This window comes from Gigantopelta aegis, chromosome 1 (assembly GCF_016097555.1).
Source record: "Gigantopelta aegis isolate Gae_Host chromosome 1, Gae_host_genome, whole genome shotgun sequence".
In the NCBI taxonomy this organism is placed as follows: domain Eukaryota; kingdom Metazoa; phylum Mollusca; class Gastropoda; order Neomphalida; family Peltospiridae; genus Gigantopelta; species Gigantopelta aegis.
Genome location: NC_054699.1, coordinates 941,660 through 955,481, shown reverse-complemented (window position 1 = coordinate 955,481; position 13,822 = coordinate 941,660). Strand labels below are relative to the sequence as shown.

At 35.6% G+C, this 13,822-nt stretch overlaps 1 protein-coding gene across 3 annotated transcripts in view; it reads left to right on the top strand.

Moving 5' to 3' along the window:
* LOC121368937 overlaps nucleotides 1-13,822 on the top strand; it is a 348,055-nt gene that overhangs the window by 173,422 nt on the left and 160,811 nt on the right. The window lies entirely within an intron of this gene.

Genomic DNA, 13,822 nt, shown 5'->3' with positions numbered 1-13,822 from the left:
TTGAATGGTGGATGAGGCTTTTGAGATTGAATGATGGATGAGGCTTTTGAGATTGAATGGTGGATGAGGCTTTTGAGATTGAATGGTGGATGAGGCTTTTGAGATTGAATGGTGGATGAGGCTTTTGAGATTGATTCCAGCTAGTGGACCACAACTGATATACCAAAGGCAGTGGTATGTTCTATCCTGTCTGTGGTGGGATGTTGCATATAACAGATCCCATGCTGCTAATCGGAAAGAGTAGCCCATTGCATCATGGTAATGTGTTTCCTCTCATTATCTGTGTGCTCCTTAACCATTTGTCCGATGCTATATGACCATAATTAAAATGTGTTGAGTGTGTCGTTAAATAAAACATTCCTTTCCTTCCTTCCATAAACATAAATATATTGTCTAAAAGTTGTATTGTATATGCACAACATCTTGATTTTGAATGAAAATACAGCTTTAAGTATGCCTGATAACACTCTAATCGTTCTGTATATGCACAACATCTTGATTTTGAATGAAAATACAGCTTTAAGTATTCCTGATAACACTCTAATCGTTCTGTATATGCACAACATCTAGATTTTGAATGAATCTACAGCTTTAAGTATGGCTGATAACACTCTAATCGTTCTGTATATGCACAACATCTAGATTTTGAATGAATCTACAGCTTTAAGTATGGCTGATAACACTCTAATCGTTCTGTAGTGCTGATATAGGTTTTTTCTTTGTTGCTGATTTCTTGGGCTTTGAGCGTGCAGGTACTGATAAGGGATATCCTTACCTGTTAATAAAGATTCTTTGTGTTTGGAAGGATGCTGACTATATTTAGTTAAAACACGAGAGATAATGGAAGAATTTATTTCAGAATTACAAGAGCTATCTATATGAGACCCCCATCAACACAAAATGTTTGCTTTGCATTAGGTGGTGGGGTTTTAATAACAAATGGCAAGGTTTATCAGTGTGGCTAATGGTATTAGCAGTGGCTGAACCCACTGAAAATAGACAATGGAGTTTACAGAGCTAACATGTTTTGTAATATAATACAGACCTGTGTGTGCTGACTTCATAAATCACCTGCACACAGAATTTCAGTCACCACATGCTGTTTAGAATTCATAATGATCATACACCCGAGGTGTGATCCATTTAGAATTCATATTGACCATACACCCGAGGTGTGATCCGTTTAGAATTCATATTGACCATACACCCGTGGTGTGATTCATTTTTGGTGTCAATTCTCATCAGTGGGCAGACCTAATTGTTTTGTTTCTGGTCTAATTGACTTGCTCTTTAAGTGGAATATCAAAGGCCATGGTAAGTGTTGTCCTGATATTAAAGCAAGTGATGTGATATTATCAGGTCTGTTCTCCAGGGTGGCAGTCTCTCTCTCTCTCTCTCTGTCTGTCTGTCTGTCTGTCTGTCTGTCTGTCTGTCTGTCTGTCTGTCTGTCTGTCTCTCTCTCTCTCTCTCTCTCTCTCTCTCTCTCTCTCTCTCTCTCTCTCTCTCTCTCTCTCTCTCAAAATCCCCCTTTGTAACTCCTCTCCCTCTTTCTTTTTTCTCTCCCCACTTGTCTGTTTCTCTATCTGACATGTTCTGTCTCTCTTTCATTTTCTCTCTGTCTGCCTCTCTTTGTTTCTCTGTATGTTTATCTCTCTAGTTTAAAATGGACTGATATAATATTACGCAAACATTCCCTTCCAGAAATGTTCAATAACTGTCATTGGTGGTAGATATAAAGAATGTTAAATAAGTTCTCAATTCATATTATATTTATGATGCAAAGCAGTATGTTTTCATAAGTAACCTGTACCCAAATTTCTTTCAGTTTACAGTGTGGAAATCAATCATACAGCTATTGCCAAAGTTGGTAAATAAAATGAATTTTATTTGAGCATTTACTTCATATTACCTCTTATATTTATGGCCTAAGATGGTAATATGTCATTTCCATGCCACCTACTCATAGTGCTTTAGTTGAAACATGCAGCTTGAAGACACTGACAGAAGTCTAGGCAGTCAGGCAATATAAAATAGTTTGCCTATTGGGGCCTACAGCTTTGTTTTCCATTATGATACACATATACTTAAAACTTCTTGCTTAAATTAAAACATTTGGCATATGTTTCTAGTCATTCTTGTGTTTGTTATAGCTCAAAATGCTTTTTTTGTGTGTGAAATTGAAAATGTACATTCATCAGAAACTTGCGGCAGTGACCTGAATATTGATCATGCAATAACTGTCGGTATTGGTCGCAATAGAACGTCATACAAGTACATCAGTTCAGTTCATATTATATTTATGATACGAGCTAGTCTATAAATGTTATGAGCGGACTGTCACATTGTATGTCTACAATATAAATAATCACCACAGGGATTACAACCTTTAGTCTCAGTGGCATAGCGGTATTTATGATACGAGCTAGTCTATAAATGTTCTGAGCAGACTGTCACATTGTATGTCTACAATATAAATAATCACCACAGAGATTACAACCTTTAGTCTCAGTGGCATAGTGGTATTTATGATACGAGCTAGTCTATAAATGTTCTGAGAACACTGTCACATTGTATGTCTACAATATAAATAATCACCACAGAGATTACAACCTTTAGTCTCAGTGGCATAGCGGTATTTATGATACGAGCTAGTCTATAAATGTTCTGAGCGGACTGTCACATTGTATGTCTACAATATAAATAATCACCACAGAGATTACAACCTTTAGTCTCAGTGGCATAGCGGTATTTATGATACCAGCTAGTCTATAAATGTTCTGAGCGGACTGTCACATTGTATGTCTACAATATAAATAATCACCACAGGGATTACAACCTTTAGTCTCAGTGGCATAGCGGTATTTATGATACGAGCTAGTCTATAAATGTTCTGAGCAGACTGTCACATTGTATGTCTACAGTATAAATAATCACCACAGAGATTACAACCTTTAGTCTCAGTGGCATAGTGGTATTTATGATACGAGCTAGTCTATAAATGTTCTGAGAACACTGTCACATTGTATGTCTACAATATAAATAATCACCACAGAGATTACAACCTTTAGTCTCAGTGGCATAGCGGTATTTATGATACGAGCTAGTCTATAAATGTTCTGAGCGGACTGTCACATTGTATGTCTACAATATAAATAATCACCACAGAGATTACAACCTTTAGTCTCAGTGGCATAGCTGTATTTATGATACGAGCTAGTCTATAAATTTTCTGAGCGGACTGTCACATTGTATGTCTACAATATAAATAATCACCACAGAGATTACAACCTTTAGTCTCAGTGGCATAGCGGTATTTATGATACGAGCTAGTCTATAAATGTTCTGAGCAGACTGTCACATTGTATGTCTACAGTATAAATAATCACCACAGAGATTACAACCTTTAGTCTCAGTGGCATAGTGGTATTTATGATACGAGCTAGTCTATAAATGTTCTGAGAACACTGTCACATTGTATGTCTACAATATAAATAATCACCACAGAGATTACAACCTTTAGTCTCAGTGGCATAGCGGTATTTATGATACGAGCTAGTCTATAAATGTTCTGAGCGGACTGTCACATTGTATGTCTACAATATAAATAATCACCACAGAGATTACAACCTTTAGTCTCAGTGGCATAGCTGTATTTATGATACGAGCTAGTCTATAAATTTTCTGAGCGGACTGTCACATTGTATGTCTACAATATAAATAATCACCACAGAGATTACAACCTTTAGTCTCAGTGGCATAGCGGTATTTATGATACGAGCTAGTCTATAAATGTTCTGAGAACACTGTCACATTGTATGTCTACAATATAAATAATCACCACAGAGATTACAACCTTTAGTCTCAGTGGCATAGCGGTATTTATGATACGAGCTAGTCTATAAATGTTCTGAGCGGACTGTCACATTGTATGTCTACAATATAAATAATCACCACAGAGATTACAACCTTTAGTCTCAGTGGCATAGTGGTATTTAAGCCATCCATGGTTGTTAGGCCCTGGGTTCAAATCCTGGTAATGACTAACCTAGAGTTTGTTTTATTGACTCAGTGGGGAGGTGTAAGGCCATTAATAGTTGCAGTAGTTAAAAACCAGTCTGGATGAGAGCTTTTACTATGATCAGTTTAAAGTTTTCTTTTTGTTTAACAACACCACTAGAGCACATTGATTTATTAATCAACAGCTATTGGATATCAAACATATGGTAATTTTGACATATAGTCTGAGAGATGAAACCCACTACCTTTTTTTCATTAGTAGCAAGGGATCTTTTATATGCACCATCCCACAGACAGGGTAGCACATACCACAGTCTTTGGTATACCAGTCATGGTGCACTGGCAGAGTACTGAGATCAAAGGTGGATTCAAGGAAGGACCAGGGGACCCATACCCCCTAAAAATATTCAAGTGCCCTCTTTTTTGTTTTCCTACCCCCTCCCCCATTAAAATCCACTTTTGACAATTATTCTGAATGACAAAATTGTAATACATGATCAGGGCCTTAACTCTGCACAATGCAGAGTCAAATGGGCTTTTGGCAAAATATTGGTTCATTTCCTCATTCCCTGTGTCAGTCACTGACTGTAATGCAAAATATTGGTTCATTTGCTCATTCTCTGTGTCAGTCACTGACTGATGCAAAATATTGGTTCATTTGCTCATTCCCTGTGTCGGTCACTGACTGATGCAAAATATTGGTTCATTTGCTCATTCCCTGTGTCATTCACTGACTGATGCAAAATATTGGTTCATTTGCTCATTCCCTGTGTCGGTCACTGACTGATGCAAAATATTAGTTCATTTGCTCATTCCCTGTGTTGGTCACTGACTGATGCAAAATATTAGTTCATTTGCTCATTCCCTGTGTCGGTCACTGTCTGATGCAAAATATTAGTTCATTTGCTCATTCCCTGTGTCGGTCACTGACTGTGATGCAAAATATTGGTTCATTTGCTCATTCCCTGTGTTGGTCACTGACTGTGATGCAAAATATTGGTTCATTTGCTCATTCCCTGTGTCGGTCACTGACTGTGGTGCAAAATATTGGTTCATTTGCTCATTCCCTGTGTCAGTCACTGACTGATGCAAAATATTGGTTCATTTGCTCATTCCCTGTGTCGGTCACTGACTGATGCAAAATATTGGTTCATGTGCTCATTCCCTGTGTCGGTCACTGACTGATGCAAAATAATGGTTCATGTGCTCATTCCCTGTGTCAGTCACTGACTGGTGCAAGTTTGGATTTTACATTACTTTGACTAGCACAGAGGACAATATTTCATTATCTTAGGTAAGCAGAAATCAAGTCATATGATTTTGTCTCAAGTAACTGATTGTTCAGTTACTTGAATCTTAGTTGTGTTCTGAATAAAGTTCTGATGATCCTGAAGTTTTGCTATGTATTCAGTTGGCAGTTTGCTTGAAAATGTTGTGCAACCAACACGCTAACTGAACAATGGTTTGCGTGAAATATTGGTCCCTCTATCAGCAAGGGAAGTTTTATAGGCACACAGACCAAACAGCACGTGTACGTGTGGTGCAGTTTCTTACCTGCTTTCTATTATGTCTGAGTAAAGCACATGTTTTTGAAGGGTCACCTGCGCTGATAAAAGCTGTTCAGTTAATTAGTACAAAGTGCCAACATTAAATCTCAACTTCACCTGTTGGCATGCTTTATCTCTCACACTCTGGAAGGGGCGAGACGTAGCCCAGTGGTAAAGTGTTCGCTTGACGCGAAGTCCGTTTTGGATCACCATCTGTGGGCCCATTGGGCTATGTCTCATTTCAGCCAGTGCACCTACGACTGGTATATCAAAGGCCTAGCTGTATGTTCTAACTTCAGCACTGTAACTTAATACACCATCAATATATATAAGTACTTCACTCTAAGAAATTAAAAATTTACTTTTTTCTTTTTAATTATGAATATTAACACAAATTATTTTAATACTGCAAAACAGTTTGTAAAAAACAAATTTATTTCTGCAAGATATTTTTTTTATCCTTGTTTTTGACATGCTGCTAAACAGAGCCAGACACCTTGAATGAAAAAAAACCCCAACAATAAAAGAAAAACATTTGTCAGTTGCTGTCTTTGTGGAAGACGTTAACCCTTCCCATGGAACATGTGAGAGGAATATTTCTAATTGTTTGTCTTTCAGGTTTTAGCCAGGGGTTGTAAATCTGTTTGAGCAGCATTTTATTTCTATCAAGAGACATATATTTGTGACTATGAGCTATGTTGGTTGGCTGTGCATCCACTGCTGTGACAGGAAATCCATTGAGAAGATCGGGTCGGGGTTTGTGGAAACAGTTTAGGTGAGCCTCTGTAAGGAAGGCATTCGGGATGCTGATAGATGTATGTAGTGTTCATAAATCTCTGCTGGGAGGCCGGCATGGCTTGCCGAGTCCAGTCCAAGGAAAATCTCTCTTTTTAGTCTTCTTACTGGATGGATGGATGGATGGATGGAACAGTGGAAGGATAGGTAGGAGGGTGGGTGAGTGGGTAGATGGATGGATGGATGGAACAGTGGAAGGATAGGTAGGAGGGTGGGTGAGTGGGTAGATGGATGGATGGATGGAACAGTGGAAGGATAGGTAGGAGGGTTGGAGAGTGGGTAGATGGACGAATGGATGGTTGGATGGATGGATGGATGGATGGATGGGTGTGTCATTCGGATGGATGGATGGGTGAGTGGATGCATGGATGTGTGGATGGTGGATAGGTGAGTGGGTAAATGGATGGATGGATTGATGGATGCATGAATGAATGGATGGATGGATGAAAGGGTGGATAGGTTTGAGTGAATGAGTGGGCTTGATGGATGGATGGAACAGTGGAAGGATGGGTAGGAGGGTGGGTGAGTGGGTAGATGGATGAATGGATGGTTGGTTGGTTGATGGATGAATGGATGGATGGGATGGATGGGATGGATGGATGGATGGATGAATGGATGGTGGATGGGTGGATGGATGGATGGATGGATAGGATGGATGGTGGGTGGGTGGGTGGGTGGGTGGGTGGATGGATGGAAGGATTGGATGGATGGAAGGATGGAAGGAAGGGTGGGTGGGTGGATGGAAGGAAGGAAGGAAGGAAGGATGGATGGGTTTATTGGATGGATGGATGGATGGATGTGTGGGTGGGTATTGGATGGGTGGCTGGCTGGCTGGCTGGATGAAGAAACGGATGGACAGATGGGTTTGGGGGGGTGCTTTGTTTCAGGTGGGTGGCTGGCTATATAGATGAATGAACACAGACAGGATGGGTTGATGGATGAATGGGTGGATGGGTGCTCTGTTAACATTCCCATATCTAATTAAGTTTTAGGCATGTTGGTGATGGACTGATGCCTCTGTTGTGTGGGAAGGAATGGGTATCAAAGTTAAAAGTTTGTTTTGTTTAATGACACCTCTAGAGCACATTGATTTATTAATCATTGGCTATTGGATGTCAAACATATGGTCATTTTGAAACCCACTACATTTTTTCATTAGTAGCAAGGGATCTTTTATATGTGCCATCCCATAGACAGGATAGCACATACCACGGCCTTTGATATACCAGTTGTGGCTGTAACGAGAAATAGCCCAGTGGGCCCACCGACAGGGATTGATCCCAGACTGACCATGCATCAGCTGAGTGCTTTACCACTGGGTTACGTCCGCCCGAACGTGTATCAAGAGATGCATTATAAAACATATTGGAGGGACGGGTCAGAAGTTACATAATTCAAAACAATGTCTAATTGTTATAAAACATATTGGAGGGACGGCTCAGAAGTTACATAATTCAAAACAATGTCTAATTGTTATAAAACATATTGGAGGGACGGCTCAGAAGTTACGTAATTTAAAACTGTCTAATTGTTATACCTAAAGTTAAATGCTGTCATTCCTGGCCATTTTGTTTCTTAACAGATTTACCCCTTAGAGTTTTATTACCAAAACAAAGTGAAAAATACTAACAGAATATATAATAATGTTAGGCAAGGGGTATATGTCAGAATACATAATAATGTTAGGGAAGGGGTATATGTCAGAATATATAATAATGTTAGGCAAGGGGTATATGTCAGAATATATAATAATGTTAGGGAAGGGGTATATGTCAGAATATATAATAATGTTAGGCAAGGGGTATATGTCAGAATACATAATAATGTTAGAGAAGGGGTATATGTCAGAATATATACTAATGTTAAGGGAAGGGGTATATGTCAGAATATATAATAATGTTAGGGAAAGGGGTGTATGTCAGAATATATAATAATGTTAGGGAAGTGGTATATGTCAGAATATATAATAATGTTAGGGAAGGGGTATATGTCAGAATATATAATAATGTTAGGGAAAGTGGTATATGTCAGAATATATAATAATGTTAGGCAAGGGGTATATGTGTGCTTCTCATGTGTTAGGTATTTTTTAGGCTGGGTGGTATGTGTGTAGGTTTTCTGTTTAGGTTTATCATGTGGGGAAGTGGGTATAAGATTGTGTAGGTTTTCTGTTTAGGTTTATCATGTGGGGAAGTGGGTATAAGATTGTGTAGGTTTTCTGTTTAGGTTTATCATGTGGGGAAGTGGGTATAAGATTGTGTAGGTTTTCTGTTTAGGTTTATCATGTGGGGAAGTGGGTATAAGATTGCCTATTTTACATTACGTGATTGTTAAACAGGTGCATGTGTAGGATCCTTGGAGGTAGTGTTTCTCTTCACTGCCCTCATTGTTTGTTTTTGTATGCAACATTTATTTAGCAATTATTTTCCCACTGTTTAAGCTGGTGAACATTTCCATTGGCAGCTGAATAGTGACTGCATTGAACTGCATGCTATGCTGCAGTCAGTGTGTCTCGGACTGAAGTTAAGACAAACAAGCACCGGTCGTATCTCTTTCAGTCAGTCCCGCTTGAATCCACTAGCTTTTGTTCATGTCTGGTGGACAGGACATAATACCTTTTACTAATGCATGACATGGTGCCACTTGGAAATCCCCCTCAAAGTACTCATTACAGCATTCTGTTAATAAAGCCTTATTTGCCCATTGTAACCAGGGAAAAGAATTAAATGAAAAATCAAAGGGACTTTTAATGCATTATTTCTGGTTGTCATTCTATCAGGCTCCATTACCAGGAAGATAAACACAGGACAAAGATGATTCTTTGGATTAGCCAATTAAGTGGAATGTTGCCAAAATGTTCTATTTAGTTTAGCCAATTAAATTGCGTGTTTTAAAAATGCTTTGTTTCATTTGACCAATTACCTTTGTTGTTAAAAAAAAATGCATTGTTTGGTTAGCCAGTTAAGTTGCTTGTTATGATGATGCATTGTATGGTTAGCCAATAAAATTGCTTGGTAGGATGATGCATTGTTGGGTCAGCCAGTGATGTTATCTCTAACAACAAGCTACAGGAGCCCACCGGTTGGGGTCTCAGCTAGTTGTTAGTCCTGGTGAGGAATGTTGATCAGTTTGTTTGGATTCCAATACAGGCTTGTTTGATGTGAGATTAAGTGCTATTGGGTGCATTAGCATAAAGAGTGAAATGTAATTTATCGCAGGATTATCAACTAATTCCAAAGATTAAGGAAGATGTTATGCTAGCAAATTGTGAATTACAGAGAATCTGAATAAATTATCATGGTTTTAAATATTAGCTTTATGGTGTTTTTGCATTACAACTGTTTCATTTGTGGACAAAAGTATTTAACTTAATGATTGTCAGTATTCCTTTTTCTTCTGTTTATTTTTTTTATTACCTTCCAAAATAATATATTGTCATTTTGTTAGGATTAATCATCAGCAATTAAAAACAGAAAAATAAAAAAGGGAAAAACAAAAAAGGAAAATCTGAATCACATGTGAATCTTATTGCTGGCTTTTATTTGAATAGGTTCAGAATCCCAGCTTTAATAGGCACAAATTGTGTATTCCATGATACAGTGTTATGTAGACAATACAGATCTGATGGCATGAAAAATCCCAACTTTAATAGGCACAGCCTGTGTATTCCATGATACAGTGTTATGTAGACAATACAGATCTGATGGCATGAAAAATCCCAGCTTTAATAGGCACAACCTGTGTATTCCATGATACAATGTTATGTAGACAATACAGATCTGATAACATAAAAAATCCCAGCTTTAATAGGCACAAATTGTGTATTCCATGATACATTGTTATGTAGACAATATAGATCTGATGGCATGAAACAGACAAAAAAAACTCCAAAGCATTGTTAAGTAGATTGTTTGCAGATTTGATGACATGAAAGACAAAGCATTGTTAAGTAGATTGTATATAGCTGTGATGACATGGACAAGATAAAGCATTGTTAAGTAGATTGCATGCAGATGTGATGACATGAAAACAAGGCACAAAGACAAATCATTGTTAAGTAGATTGTATACAGATGTGATGACATGAAAACAAGGCACAAACACAAATCATTGTTAAGTAGACTGTATGTAGATGTGATGACATGAAAACAAGACGCAAAGACAAAGCATTGTTAAGTAGACTGTAGATGTGATGACATGAACAAGACAAAGCATTGTTAAGTAGACTGTATGTAGATGTGATGACATGACAAAGCCATGCCTTTGATGGCTCTTGGTTGACAAACGATAATCACACCCACAGAGTCAGCTGAGTACCATCGTTCAAGATGTCGGTGGAATCGATGGAACGCCGCCTCGACACGGGCAAAACGCATACAGGCGGAAGATGGTCAGACTTGGTTTGTGAAACTTGTCAATCGGTTATTGATATTTCAATGTAACTGTGTGAACTCAGTTGTTACAGCTGATTTCTACAACTTATGATCGGGTTATTTTTGGCCTATGTTCATTTGGCATTGATTTGTACTAGAACATCTTTATCTGTAATTGTCAGCCTGTCATTAGTGTGTGAAGAAAAAGAACAGAATATCAGAGTAATGGTGACATTTTGTTTTTGTTACTAATTAATAAAAGAAAAGAATATCATAATAATTGTGACATTTCATTTTTTTAATACTAATTACTAGAAGGTGAAAATACAGGTCCTATAAAGTTAAAAAGTGTATGCTCAATATTTCCCTTTTTTTATTAAGAGATAAAAGTATATTATCCTTATTACAAAAAATCCAAGGTAACAAAAGACATCTAATATTAAAAAGTGTATGCTCAATATTTCCCTTTTTTTATTAAGAGATAAAAGTATATTATCCTTATTACAAAAAATCCAAGGTAACAAAAGACATCTAATATTAAAAAGTGTATGCTCAATATTTCCCTTTTTTTATTAAGAGATAAAAGTATATTATCCTTATTACAAGAAATCCAAGGTAACAAAAGACATCTAATATTAAAAAATGTATGCTCAATATTTCCCTTTTTTTATTAAGAGATAAAAGTATATTATCCTTATTACAAAAAATCCAAGGTAACAAAAGACATCTAATATTAAAAAATGTATGCTCAATATTTCTCTTTTTTTATTAAGAGATAAAAGTATATTATCCTTATTACAAAAAATCCAAGGTAACAAAAGACATCTAATATTAAAAAGTGTATGCTCAATATTTCCCTTTTTTTATTAAGAGATAAAAGTATATTATCCTTATTACAAAAAATCCAAGGTAACAAAAGACATCTAATATTAAAAAGTGTATGCTCAATATTTCCCTTTTTTTATTAAGAGATAAAAGTATATTATCCTTATTACAAAAAATCCAAGGTAACAAAAGACATCTAATATTAAAAAATGTATGCTCAATATTTCCCTTTTTTATTAAGAGATAAAAGTATATTATCCTTATTACAAAAAATCCAAGGTAACAAAAGACATCTAATATTAAAAAGTGTATGCTCAATATTTCCCTTTTTTTATTAAGAGATAAAAGTATATTATCCTTATTACAAAAAATCCAAGGTAACAAAAGACATCTAATATTAAAAAGTGTATGCTCAATATTTCCCTTTTTTATTAAGAGATAAAAGTATATTATCCTTATTACAAAAAATCCAAGGTAACAAAAGACATCTAATATTAAAAAATGTATGCTCAATATTTCCCTTTTTTTATTAAGAGATAAAAGTATATTATCCTTATTACAAAAAATCCAAGGTAACAAAAGACATCTAATATTAAAAAGTGTATGCTCAATATTTCCCTTGTTTTATTAAGAGATAAAAGTATATTATCCTTATTACAAAAAATCCAAGGTAACAAAAGACATCTAATATTAAAAAATGTATGCTCAATATTTCCCTTTTTTATTAAGAGATAAAAGTATATTATCCTTATTACAAAAAATCCAAGGTAACAAAAGACATCTAATATTAAAAAATGTATGCTCAATATTTCCCTTTTTTATTAAGAGATAAAAGTATATTATCCTTATTACAAAAAATCCAAGGTAACAAAAGACATCTAATATTAAAAAATGTATGCTCAATATTTCCCTTTTTTTATTAAGAGATAAAAGTATATTATCCTTATTACAAAAAATCCAAGGTAACAAAAGACATCTAATATTAAAAAATGTATGCTCAATATTTCCCTTTTTTTATTAAGAGATAAAAGTATATTATCCTTATTACAAAAAATCCAAGGTAACAAAAGACATCTAATATTAAAAAATGTATGCTCAATATTTCCCTTTTTTTATTAAGAGATAAAAGTATATTATCCTTATTACAAAAAATCCAAGGTAACAAAAGACATCTAATATTAAAAAATGTATGCTCAATATTTCCCTTTTTTAATTAAGAGATAAAAGTATATTATCCTTATTACAAAAAATCCAAGGTAACAAAAGACATCTAATATTAAAAAGTGTATTCTCTCTATTTTGTACTCTATGAATTAAAGAGTTAAAAGTGTATTGTTCATATTAATTTAAGAATTTAAAGTATACAATGCTTCTAATATTAAAGCATTAAATGCATATGTTCCATATTTTGCCCAATATACAAAGTTGAAAATGATGTATTCTGTATATTTCTATTATGACGAGTTAAAAGTTGAAAATGACGTATTCCATATATTTCTATTGTGATGAGTTGAAAGAACATGCTCCATTCCGTAATGTTACACTATATGCTCCATTTTGTTTTCGTTATAGAAAGTTAAAAGTGTATCACTGTGATCCATATTTTTCCATTATTAAAATTTTAAAATATATTGTCCATATATTCCCATTATAAAGAGTTAAAGATGTTCCATATTTTTCCATTATAAAGAGTTGAAGAAGTTCCATTAGAAGGAGTTAAAAGTTTATAGTCCATATTTTTTCATTATGGAGATTAAATGTGGATCATATTTTCCTATTATATAGAGTTAAATGTATGTTGTTTAAAAGCATGTTCCATATTTTCCCATTACATAATGTAAAAGCAAATGTCCCATACTTCAGATATAAGAAGTAATTTGTACTGAAGGACCTGGCCAGTGTCCAGACAGTGTGATAGAATCTGCTTTATCTAGTTTAGAGGCGGGGATCTCATTAACCATGGTAACTGGAATAGAAAGGTAATTGTTGAACAACGGGACAGCAGCCTATATATATGATGACTTGTGTCCTCTTGTAGACAGACATTCGTTAATGAGGTCCACCGACCTTGGTGGTGTAGTGGTTAACCATTCAACTTGAGGCTGGTACACAGACTTCTCTCTCACTAAGCACTATATAACCACTAACCAGCTGAGATGTGTGCCCAGGACAGCATGCTTGAACCTTAAAAAGGATATATGCACAAAAATAACTGAATGAATTAATTAGGTCGAAGGAGAAAGCAGACATTGCTTTACATATTGGA